Source organism: Myotis lucifugus, unplaced genomic scaffold (assembly GCF_000147115.1).
Source record: "Myotis lucifugus unplaced genomic scaffold, Myoluc2.0 scaffold_22, whole genome shotgun sequence".
Lineage (NCBI taxonomy): Eukaryota > Metazoa > Chordata > Mammalia > Chiroptera > Vespertilionidae > Myotis > Myotis lucifugus.
The window spans coordinates 729,216-741,538 of NW_005871070.1; positions in this window are offsets into that span (position 1 = coordinate 729,216).

Genomic DNA, 12,323 nt, shown 5'->3' on the forward strand with positions numbered 1-12,323 from the left:
GCTCATGTAATTGTGGAGCAGCAAGTCAATCTGTAGGATAGCAGCATAGCTGAATAGATGCTGTAGTCAGTCTAAGTCTGTCTATGGTAGATTCCTTCTCGGGAGATCAGTCTTCTTTCTTCTTCTTATTCTTCTTCTTCTTCTTCTTCTTCTTCTTCTTCTTCTTCTTCTTCTTCTTCTTTCTTTCTTTCCTTCCTTCCTTCCTTCCTTCCTTCCTTCCTTCCTTCCTTCCTTCCTTCCTTCCTTCCTTCTTTCCTTCCTTCCTTCCTTCCTTCCTTCCTTCCTTTCTTTCTTTCTTTCTTTCTTTCTTTCTTTCTTTCTTTCTTTCTTTCTTTCTTTCTTTCTTTCTTTCTTTCTTCTTTTTTTGAGAGAGAGAGAGAGAGATTTGCTGTTCCACTTATTTATGCATTTATTGGTTGATTCTGGTATATGCTCTGACTGGGGATCATGAGCTACCTGGCCAGAGTTAGTCTTTTTTTTAATTAAGACCTTCAACTGATAGGATGAGGCCCATCAACATTATGGATGGTAATCTGCTTTATGTATAGTCTGATGATTTAAATATTAATTGCCTTTTAAAAATACCTCACAGAAACATCTAGAATAATGTTTAAAGAATTTCTTACCCTCTGTCATAGCATGGATGGATCTGGAGAGTATTATGCTGAATAAAATAAGCCAGTCAAAGAAAGGCAAATATCACATAATCTCACTTATAAGTGGAATCTAACATAATAAACTGATGAACAAAATAGGTTCAGAGACATGGAGGCATGGTACAGACTGACAAATCTTAGAGGGGTCAGGAAATACAGGAAGAGATTATCCAAAGAACTCACAAACATATATGTATAACCAATGGACACAGACAATAGTGTGGTGAAAGCCTAGGGTGGGGCAGGAGCTGGGAGGAGGTAGGTAAAGGGGGAAAATTTGGGGACACCTGTAATACTGTCAACAATAAAATAAAATAAAATAAAATAAAATAGAAAGCAATAACTGGGTACTATGGTCCAGGTATGTTGACACATAAAATCAACTATCATAATAATCTATGTATTTTTGTACCCCTCCTTCAAATCCTTCTTGAAATGAGGCAGGGTCTAAAATATACCTGAGTAAAATATTATTTTTCTTTTTGGTTATTTCTAAAAGGTGTGGCATTCCCTTTAGTTTTCTTAAGCCCCAGCCCTGCATTGTTTGGGAGGCTGTTTCTTCTTTACTCCGGCATTGAAGAGCTGTATGTGGCCTGAGGTCTGCAAGGCAACTGTCCCTGCCATGGTAAACAGATGCTTCTACTGAGGCCTTCACTGGGTATGCCTCTCTAGAGATTTAAAAAGTGAATATCAACTAGAGAAGCAATAAGTAAACACTTAGATTTCAATTCCTTTGTTGTCTTAGTTAAAACTCTTAATTTCAATAATCAGGAACACACTTATAATTCATTAAGCAAGAATGGAGTTTACAAGCAAAATTAGGGTGGCTTGCATTATTAGAACTAAATAAAAATGTATCATAGGTAAAAACTTGGAGGTGAACTACTTACTGTGATTATGAAGGTTAGTTGATTTCAGCATGTCATAATAATTAGACAAGAAGTTCCTTTTTCTATGTCTAACCTAGATTCCTGCTACTCAAATTTAAATAGTTCTCTTTCTGTCCAATTAACAGTAGAAGAGAAACATTTTATCCAAGGGTAAGAAGCACATCTGGGTCAGGTGTCTATCATCAGGCTAACAGGCTGTGGCCAGAGAGAAGGATCTGTAGTAGAAATGTAGTGTGTGTGTGTGTGTGTGTGTGTGTAAATACACGTGTGCATGTGCACGTGCATGTGCATTAGTGTGTAAGTAAGAGGGGGAAAGAGGAGGAAGAGTAGGCAGGAAAGAGTCAAAGAGAGGCATATGTGAAAGTGGGATATTTATCAGTGAACAGATGTTTTGGGCAGGCAGATATTATAAACCTTATTTATTATGGCGTTTCCTTTTATAACTCACTAGAGGCCTGGTGCATGAAAATTTGTGCACTTGTAGGTGTCCCTCAGCCCGGCCTGTGCCCTCTCGCAGCCTGGGACCCCTTGGGGGATGTCCGACTGATGGCTTAGGCCTGCTCCCTTGTGGAAGTGCACTGACCACCGGGGGCAGCTCCTGCATTGAGCATCTGCCCCCTGGTGGTCAGTGCGTATCATAGTGACCAGTTGTTCCACCGTTAGGGTCAATTTGCATATTAGCCTTTTATTATATAGGATGATTTCAAGCAACTTAGAATAATAAGAAAGTCATAATATTTGGGTGTGGAAGTGTTCTTAAAATATCCACTAGTCAATCTCCTCCCTGTACTTTCCTTAGAAATGTTCTTATTAAAAGCTGTATACACGATTGTGAAAGTAGAGAGTAGCAATATATAATGTAAAACATAAAACACTCCTATTGCCAATATCAGCCTTTATACCATCACCCCAATGCCATTCACTAGAAGTTAAATGTTCAGTTTGTAAGTAACCTTTAGATATTTTCCCTAAGTATATAACTATCTTTATTCATAAACAATTGTAGCTTATACATAGTGCTAATCAGGATGATTTAGGTACAAATGAGTAAGATCTTAATTCAAGCTAGCTTAATTCATGAGCTTAATCACACTACCTTAGCAGCAGGAAGTCCGAAGGTAGAATGTCTCTAGGCAGAGTATGATCAAGGCTCTGGGGCAGATTCATTTGATTTTTTTTTTTTAGTTCTTCCTTCTACATATGTTGGCTAGTCTTCAGATGGCTTCTCTTATGATGCCAGATGCATTTCAACAGCATCAACAAACATGCTTCCTGTTCATGGTGAGAGAGGAAGAAAACAACTTCAATAATGGAATAATTTAGATCAATTTAAATCTTGTGCTCACCTCTAGATCCATAGTAGTTATGCAGCACTGCCACATACTGATTGGTTTGAGTCTGGATTCCTGACCAATTACAATGAGGGTGTTAGAACTAATCAGTTTAGACTAATCAGAATCCACTCCTGGAAATGGAATAGGGTCAATTTCTGCTGAGTCACATCATCTATGTGGAAGACATGAATATATATATAGCTTATGAGGAAGGAGGGAGAGCTGTGTGTAGGCAGCCAACAATGTAATTTAAATGTATGTTTTTCTCTACCTCCACCATGAAACCATCCTATATATCTGATTTGATTTATTTCAAATAGGGAATTATTTTAAAATTTTTGAGCTAAGAACTGAAGATTAGAGCTTGCAGATTTATAAGGAATATAGTCATTAGGATGTTTATGAAATATCCACATTTTCTAGAAATAGTGGCTGGGGAAGGATATGTTAGGTTACTAGCAATCAATACTATTTCAGGGGCAGAGAGTCCCAAATGGAGAATATGTGAGGGGAAGGGAGAGGTTGCTATAGTCGTGGTGCTGCCTGGTCACTTTCAGCTGGTCACTCTCTTATAATCCCTGTTCAGTTACTTCCCTGGGTCTTGAAATGGCAATATATCAGATGGTGGATTATAGTTTGAATCTAGTCATATCATTATTATTTCAAGGTTACTGACAATATTGAAAAAATCCATTTAACTTTTCTAAGTATTGCTGGATATTAAAAACTTGAATTTCTATAACTTATAGTAGTAAAATATAATTAATTCCAGATAATTTACTATATTGTACAGCTCAGTCATTAGCAAATTGGTACATGTGCCAAAGCTGATAGCACTTCAAGTCTCAGGTGATTCTCTGTGGTATCCAAGGTGATAATTAAACTAGAACAACAGACAAAATGAAAATGGCAAAGTAGAAGTTAGCTTTGGTTCCCTCCCACTTCCTCTTCTGCATCATTCTTCCAGCAGTTATGTAGTGATACTCATTTCAAAGCCATCTTTGCTGGACTTGACTTGGAAGTAGGTAGATAACATTCATAGAAAGCCAGGGGAGATTGTACTAGGTGGCATGTGCCTCATAGATGCAGTGACTTTTCTGTAAGGGTGGAGGAGTATTGGTCTAGAGCAGTGGTTCGCAACCTTCCTAATGCTGCAACCCTTTAATACAGTTCCTCATGTTGTGGTGACCCCCAACCATAAAATTATTTTTGTTGCTACTTCAAACTGTAATTTTGCTACTGTTATGAATCGTAATGTAAATATCTGATATGCAGTATGTATTTTCATTGTTACAAATTGAACATAATTAAAGCATAGTGATAAATCACAAAACAATATGTAATTATATATGTGTTTTCCGATGTTCTTAGGCGACCCCTGTGAAAGGGTCATTTGACCCCCATAGGGGTCGCGACCCACAGGTTGAGAACCGCTGGTCTAGAGGATGTGTATGGAGTTAGAGGTCTGCTGCACCATTCTCAACTCTGAGGGATGTGGAACCATGAGCAGCCTTTACCCGGAGGGTTGCTAGAGAAGTGGAGCCCTTAGTGGGGAGACAGGAGAAGGCAGGGTTGAGAGAGGCTGTTTCCATATAACTGCTCAAAGGGGAAGCACGCCTCAGCTGGGTCTGAGCGCGCTGGATGTTAGGGTGAAGCAAGAGGGTTCTCAAGGCAGTCACAGGTAGTCTGGACTCTTACACTCTCTTGGCATCAGTGCAGATGAAAATGAATAACCAACAAGGCTGTTGTGAGGATCAACTACAACCGTCCTCCTTGGACAAACCCTCATTTCAAACTTGTTTCCAACCCTGAATCAGAATGTAAAAGTTTATTCCCTAAGTGAAGCTAATCTCATTCTTGGGGGGGAAAACGATTTTTGGCTTCTCCCTTTTCCCTTTATTGCCAGTCTCCTTCTTCTCTACCTCTGACTGTTTGCTTAAAGGAAAGGGGTCAGTGATTTGGCCACCCCATTCCTGAGCTGTTGCCAACCCTTGGTATATGCACAGCATAAAAAAAACTTAAAACCTTAAAATTGCTTAGTGATGCTTATCAACAGCTAATATTAATGGATGATGACAGAAACCACAGATGTCTGGACCACTTTCTTGTCAGGCAATGTTAAAAAATTGTGGAAGTAAAGCAGCATATTTTCCAATTTTTGTCTTGTAAAAAGGTTTCTATGTTGTTGTTTTTTAAAATATATTTTATTGATTTTTTACAGAGAGGAAGGGAGATGGATAGAGAGTTAGAAACATCGACCAGCTGCCTCCTGCACACTCCCTACTGGGGATGTGCCGCAACCAAGGTACATGCCCCTGACCGGAATCGAACCCGGGACCTTTCAGTCCACAGGCCGACGCTCTATCCACTGAGCCAAACCGGTTAGGGCTGTTTGTTTTTTAGTAGTAAATTACTATGCCTACCTGTTTAACAATAACAATAACAACAGCTAATGCAATTGGTTGAACTCTGTGGAAAAGAAAACATATCAGAAAAAATTTTAACAAAATTAAAACTTCATTTATAAATACCTGTATAAGGTGGCCATGATGATGCTACAAGGGATGCAGAGAATATGAAAGATTTATTTGGATTGTGTAGGCACCAACCATCAAACCTTCATCTTCGACTGTGAAGGGCAACACTACAGACCTATCAGAGCATGCGCAAAGGGCTTCAGGTCACCATCCTGGAGGGAGCTGAGAGTAGGACTTGGGTTATATGTTCACTGTGAGCTCAGTAGGTACTCATGGCCATTTTGGTTTTGGGTTTTAGTTGAGACAGGAGGTTTTGGTCAAACAACTTTGGTTGTTAAGAACCAAACTCCATGTTTGGATACATAGCAGTAAATATTGTATTCTTATAAGTTTTCTGTTTAAATTTTAAAAAATGTACAGAGCACTTGTTACAGGCAAAGCTTTACATTATGGGCTAGACATATTGAGAAAATACAAATCTAGCCATCAAGGAACTTAGCATTTAGTAAGATATATATTTGGAAATACATATTTATATAAAGTTTTCAGATTTTAAATTGGATCTTAGCATCTGTATATACATGTATACTCACATGCACACGCATGTGTGCATTAGAATAGCAAAATATTATATTTTTAAATAGCTTAGTACCAGATTTACTCTTAAGAGACTGATTACTTTCCCTAAAAGAAACTTACTGATCTCCTTCTGGAGGGATACAAGCCTGTATTCTTAGAGCTGAGTGAGAGAAAAAAGCGGGGGTCCTACTGTTCAGGATGCAGAGTTTCACTTTATTCCTCTGCTTTATTTACACCTGGGTGCTGCCTTTTGCCTGGAGTACAGAGCTCCTCCAGTTCAGCCTTTCCAGAAGTAAACCTGTTTCCTAACTATCTGGTGTTTGCTGGAAGGTGGGGGACCTAGAACTCGAACTACTCTTTTATAAAAAAAAATTTGTTTTATTGCTTAAAGTATTACAAAGAGTAGTACATATATCTCCTCCCCTCCCCCCTTGGCCTTCCCCCAGCAACTACTCTTGATGAAGAATTTCACAAAGGCCTTCTATTACTAGCCTTGTGTCACACCCCGCCTATGAAATAGCCTTTGTTCCTCGTTCCTGAATATTTCTCTCCCAACTGCTATCAGCTTCCAAAATTTGTTAACATCATTTCCTTTAGCAGGTTTCTTAGTATTTTGAGTTTATTAGCATTAATTTCTTTACTTTTATTTTTTGGGCTTTGGGGAAGAAGCAGACATTATCAAACAATATGTGCAATTACCTATGCTTACCCTTGTGGGAAGCTAAACACAGACTTGACATCTTTGTGGCATTTCCCCCAGACCACTGCATTTGTTGGTCAGAATGGTTCTTTACATATCTATGGTCTATATTGACCCAATCAGAAGCTTACTATTAAATAGCACCTGCCATCTTCCAAGTCTACAGGACATTGCATTACTCTGTGGGGGATCCTCGTGGCATTATATACTATAGTGGCCTTGGTACGTTTGCTAACTACTCCAATAGGCAAAGCAGTATCCTAAGTGGAATATAAGATTTGAATAATACATGCAATTGGTCTTTAAGGAGTCTGGACCTCAGGTACTCAATTGGGGGGAGCTGAGAACATGCACAAGAAATGCTAGGTGCTCTATAGTAAGTCCTGAGAATTCAGAGGAAGAAAAAATTAAGGAAAAGAGATGATGATCAGAGAGAGATCTGACATAGAACAAAAAGATGACTAAGAAGGACATTCTAGGTAAAGAGGAAAATGTCAAAAAAAGGATTGGAAGCATGAATACTTGAGTGTTATATTTACCAAATTCTATTGATTTTAAGATGTCTTATGTTGAAAAATACTCAACTGGTTTGTGTATTACTAGAGGCCTGTTGCACAGATTCGTGCACATTGGGTGGGGGGGGCCTTCAGCCTGGCCTGCACCCTCTCACAATCCAGGACCCCTCAAGGGATGTAGCAGTGTACTAAGCAGCAGGTGGCCAGGGAGGAGCCCAAGCCGGTGCTGCGCTGCTCGCGCTCATCCCGGCCCACTGCACCTGCTGCCACTGCTTGGTAGCGCTGCTGCAGAGTCAGGAGAGGTTCCCGCCGCTGCAAGTGTGTTCACCAGCCATGATCCCAGCTTCTGGCTGAGCGGCGCTCCCCCTGTGGGAGTGCACTGACCACCAGGGGGCAGCTCCTGTGTTGAGCATCTGCCCCCTGGTTGTCCGTGCACATTATAGCAACTGGTCAAATGGTCGTTCTGGTCTCTTGGTCATAATGGTTGCTTAGGCTGCTATATATATACTGTAGATTAAGAAAGAAAAACCCTCACTCCCAATGAATCTGTGATATGATGCTTTTTGCTTCATCATTTTTATTTTATGCTTATTGAGACCTCTTTTTGATTTATGTAAACATGAATTTTTATCATATTTTATTTTTGTACATTTGTAAAAGGAAAATGTAAACAAAATAAATTGAGTAAGATATTCCTAATATGTTTTGACATGTAGAATCTGAATCGCTATGCCATGTAGTGATGATTTTGTCCATGTTCTTCTCTACCATGTTATCCTTGTACCTTCAAATGTGTCAGCGATGCAGCAACAGTTCTTTTCTTTTTATTGTTGAAAGTATTACATATGTCTCCCATTTTCTTTCTTTTTGCCTCCCCCCTACACATCCCCCACCCCAACCAGCATAACAGAGTGCTCCACTTTTGTCTTTGGAATTTTATTCCAAGCCACTGATGTCTAATCTGCCAGTTTTCATCCTGATTTAATTTTGACTTGACCAGGAACTATCACAGAAACTGCTTTCTTGATCTTACCAAAAGGTGTTAACTGATAATGACCAGGACTCATGTTCTTTCTTAAATTGATCCTTATATAATTTGTTGGCTGACATCTCAAGGGATTGCATGTTGTCTGGTCATGCCACTAGCAATAACAACTGAGTTCATGTTTGTGTAGGTGATGACAATTTGCTATGACTGGCCTGTCTGGCAGTGATTATAAGATGCTATTGATGTAAAGCACATGTCCTGATTTTAGAAATGTTAATATTTGAAAAAACTGAACATCTTAGAATTGATAAGATACAGTACCATGACTTGGGATTAAGAACTTATTTGTGTAATTGAGTACTAGCTGCCTCTTTCAGCATTCATAGGGCAGAGGTGTCTTGTTCAGCATTATATGTCCAGAACTTGGCATAATGTCTGGCTGAGAAGATGGGTAATAAATATTTGTGGAATAAATGAGTGAAGGGTGGAAAAAGACAAGTAGGTCTCTTTGTCTAGAGCTACTTTGTCCAATGTGGTGGCCTCTAACCACATATGGTTGTTTAAATTTCAATTAAATAAAACTCAAAATTTAGATCCTCAGTTTAACCAGCAACATTTTAAGTGCTCAGTAGACACAAATGGCTAATGGCTACTGTGTTGTATGGTGCCAATACAGTACATTTGCCCTATTACAGAAACTTCTTTGGAAATGGTTGGTCTAGAACATAGGGAACATAAAAAAGAGTATTGGGAAAGGGTGGAAAGGAATTTTGGATATTGATGGTGATCTTGGGAAATTAGACCACATGATGCTCAAACAATCAACTGGGCCCTAGCCAGTTTTGCTCAGTGGATAGAGCATAGGACTATGGATCAAAAGGTCCTGGGTTCAATTCTGGTCAAGGGCAAGTTCCTTGGTTGCAAGCTCCTCCCCAGCCTGGGCTCTGGTTGGGGCGTGTGCAGGAGGTGAACAATCAATGTGTTTCTCTCATATCGATATTTCTCTCTGTCTTTCCCTCTCTCTTCCACTCTCTCTAAAAATCAACGGAAAAATATCCTCCAGTGAGGATAAAAAACAGCCCCCCCCCCGCCTCCCAAAAAAACCAATCAACTGGAACATGAAAATACATGCCTGGGATATCCTTAAAATAACGTGACTATTTTTTTTCAACTAAATTTATCAAATGCTGGAGTATTACAATTTTACAGCATGTATCTTCCCAGGCTTTTCTTAGATCCTTCTATCTAGCAATAAACAAAACAACAACAGAACTACTACAGCTGCTGTGTGGCCAGGCAGTATTGCTTGTAAATTTAAGCTGTCAACTTTTGCTTCCTCCTGTGATTTACTCAAAAGCTGCTAAAACTTCTTGAGGCAGGGATGCACGTATGGTAGAATATTTATAATTTTATGGCCAGGGTAGAACAAAAAGAAATAGAGTGAAAATTATAGGATTTGGAAAATTTAGGAACCAAATATATACTTGTATTTGGAAAAGCACCCAGTCTTTCCATCCTCAGTAGGGAGAAACCCCATTCTCATTCTCTACCTCCTGGTTCTTTCTTTCCTGTGCGTTTCCTTTGCTTTCACACTACTACCACACTCACACCACTTCTGATACCAGATGTGTGTGGGTTTTCCCACACCTAGCAATGCTGTGACAGCAGCTGGGTGTCCCACAATTTAACTCAAACCTGACACTATCTACCTGAACATAGTGTCAAATTCCATAGGTCAAGGGCTCAACTCGATACAAGACTGCCTCCGCTTCAGACACCAGTCACATCTCCAGTTGTCACCTGTGCTTCTGATCGATCGGCTGTAAATCAGAGGTTCCCATAACACCCTCCTTGAGTTTAATTAATTGCTGGAGTGGCCCACAGAACTCAGGGCAACATTTACGTTCATTAGTTTATTGAAGGATCTAATAAAGGGTGCAAGGGAAGAAGCAGAGGAAGAGATACACAGGGTGAGGTCTTGGAGGGTCCTGAGCACAAGAGCTTTGTGGAGTTGGGTGCGTCACCCTCCTAGTGTGGATGTGTTCATTAACCGAAACTCCCCAAAACGCATGCCACTGGGATTTTTATGGAGGCTTCCTCACATAAGCATGATCGATTTCTAGCCCCTCTCCCCTCACTGGACAAGTGGGTTTGGAAGCTCAAAACCCCAAGCTTCTAATCATGGCTTGGTCTTTATGGTGACCAGCTTCTATTCAGGAGCCCACCCAGAGTGGGCTCATTAGAACAAAAGACACAATAAGTGCTCTTATCACTTAGGAATTCACAGGGGTTTTAGGAGACTGTATCAGGGATGGGGTCAAAGACAAATATTAGAAGCAGAGATATGTTTAGTGTCCTTATCTCTCAGGAAATTTTAAGGGTTTTAGAAGCTCTGTCAGGAATTGGGGTCAGAGAGCAATATACATCTATATTTTTTCTTTAATTTCACAATACTCTGTATAGAATTCAGATTTACTTTAAAGCTGAATGGTTCTGTAAATAATTTTTTTAGGTGAGTGCTGAGCAAATTTATTATTCAGCATTTTTTTTACAGGTGAAAAACATACTTTTTCTAAATGATTTATAAAATTAGGACCCATCCATAGCTCAGCTAAGTTTCTACACCATGTACTTTGGAAGATGTATCTATTGATTTCATGAAAATCTCCCTCAGGACAATTTTCATATAGTTCAAGATACTGAATAAAATGGAAATTTCTCTTTTTTTAGACTCTATAAGATATAATCAGTTATGGTATGAGTAGTCAGCACAACTAAGCAGGCTTCTCTAAGGCCCTTACTAGGGCAGAGCATCAGAATGGCTTTGGGGCTAAAAGCACAAACATTAGAGCCAAGTGTCTGGGCCAAATCCAGTGTGACTTCAGATAAGTAATTTAGCATCTCTGTGTCTCAATTTAATTCTCTGTGAAGAAGGGATGATAACAATAGCAATTCTCTTATGTCTGTTGAGAAAATCAAATGGACATATGTAAGCTAATTAAATTAATTAATTAATTATACAATAAACAAACCAATAAATAATGTTTAGAACAGTGCCAGGAGCAGAGTGAGGACTATTTAAGTATTTGTGATTATTTTTGACACCCAAAGGATACCACTTTCAAGTGTCCTCTACCAGGTTGTGCTCTTAGCCAGTAGAGCATAAGCTCCTGTTTAACGATTAAACGTCTTTTAGACGTGTTCTTTTTTATTCCCCTCACAGGGATACCTTTATTTACAATGATCTGTATGTGGGGATAGCAACAAAGGAAAGTTTTATATTTTAACCACTATTTCCTATACCCTTTGGTGAGAATTGAGCCTAGAAGTAGCAGCTTTTATTTTGATAGTTTCTGTAAGAGGATTTATGGTTGACAATTTAGCTCACAATTGTTTGGTGGATGGTTTGACATTTATAAAGTGAAGTACAGGAATATCACTTAAGATCCCACATAGTAACTTTGTCAGAATCTGCCAAACAAACTTCTGGACAATAGACATGGAAGATAGAGAATTGTCTTTGTCCTTTTATGAGCTAGAAAGATTTCCACCTTTCTCTACTGAGATGATCAGTTACTTGCATCCAGAGTATATGGCACTCTGGGCTTATTTTGTGGGTAAAAATACTAAAAGAAAAAAAAAGAGTGGAGGCATTCCACTAGAAATGCTGCATCTACACGTACTATCTCTCTGATTTAGCAAGTCTGTCTCTTTATTTAGTGATTATATAATAAAGATAGTAAAAATATTTAGAACTTCCAGGTAAACTTATTAAACACACATTTCATGCATTCTTTATTGAAACAGAAAGCAGATTGGTGGTTACAAGGGCCGGGATGGGGGTGGAGATGAGGGAGCATGCAGTGAGGAGTAACTGCTGAATGGGTACAGGGTTTTATTTTGGGTGATGAAGATGTTTTGAAACTAGATAGAGGTGGAGTTGCATACATTGTGAATCTACTGAATGCCACTGAATTGTTCACTATAAAGTGATTAATTAAGTGATATGTGAATTTCATCTCACCTGGTGAAATTTTACAAAAATGCCAAAACAAAACACAAGAAAAACTTCCAAGTTCCAGTTTTCCCAAGCCACGGCCTTACAGAAAGGTAGGTCATTTGCTTATAAACAAAACAAAACAAAAAAACCAGAAGAATAATCATTTTGTTCTTTAACATTTAAA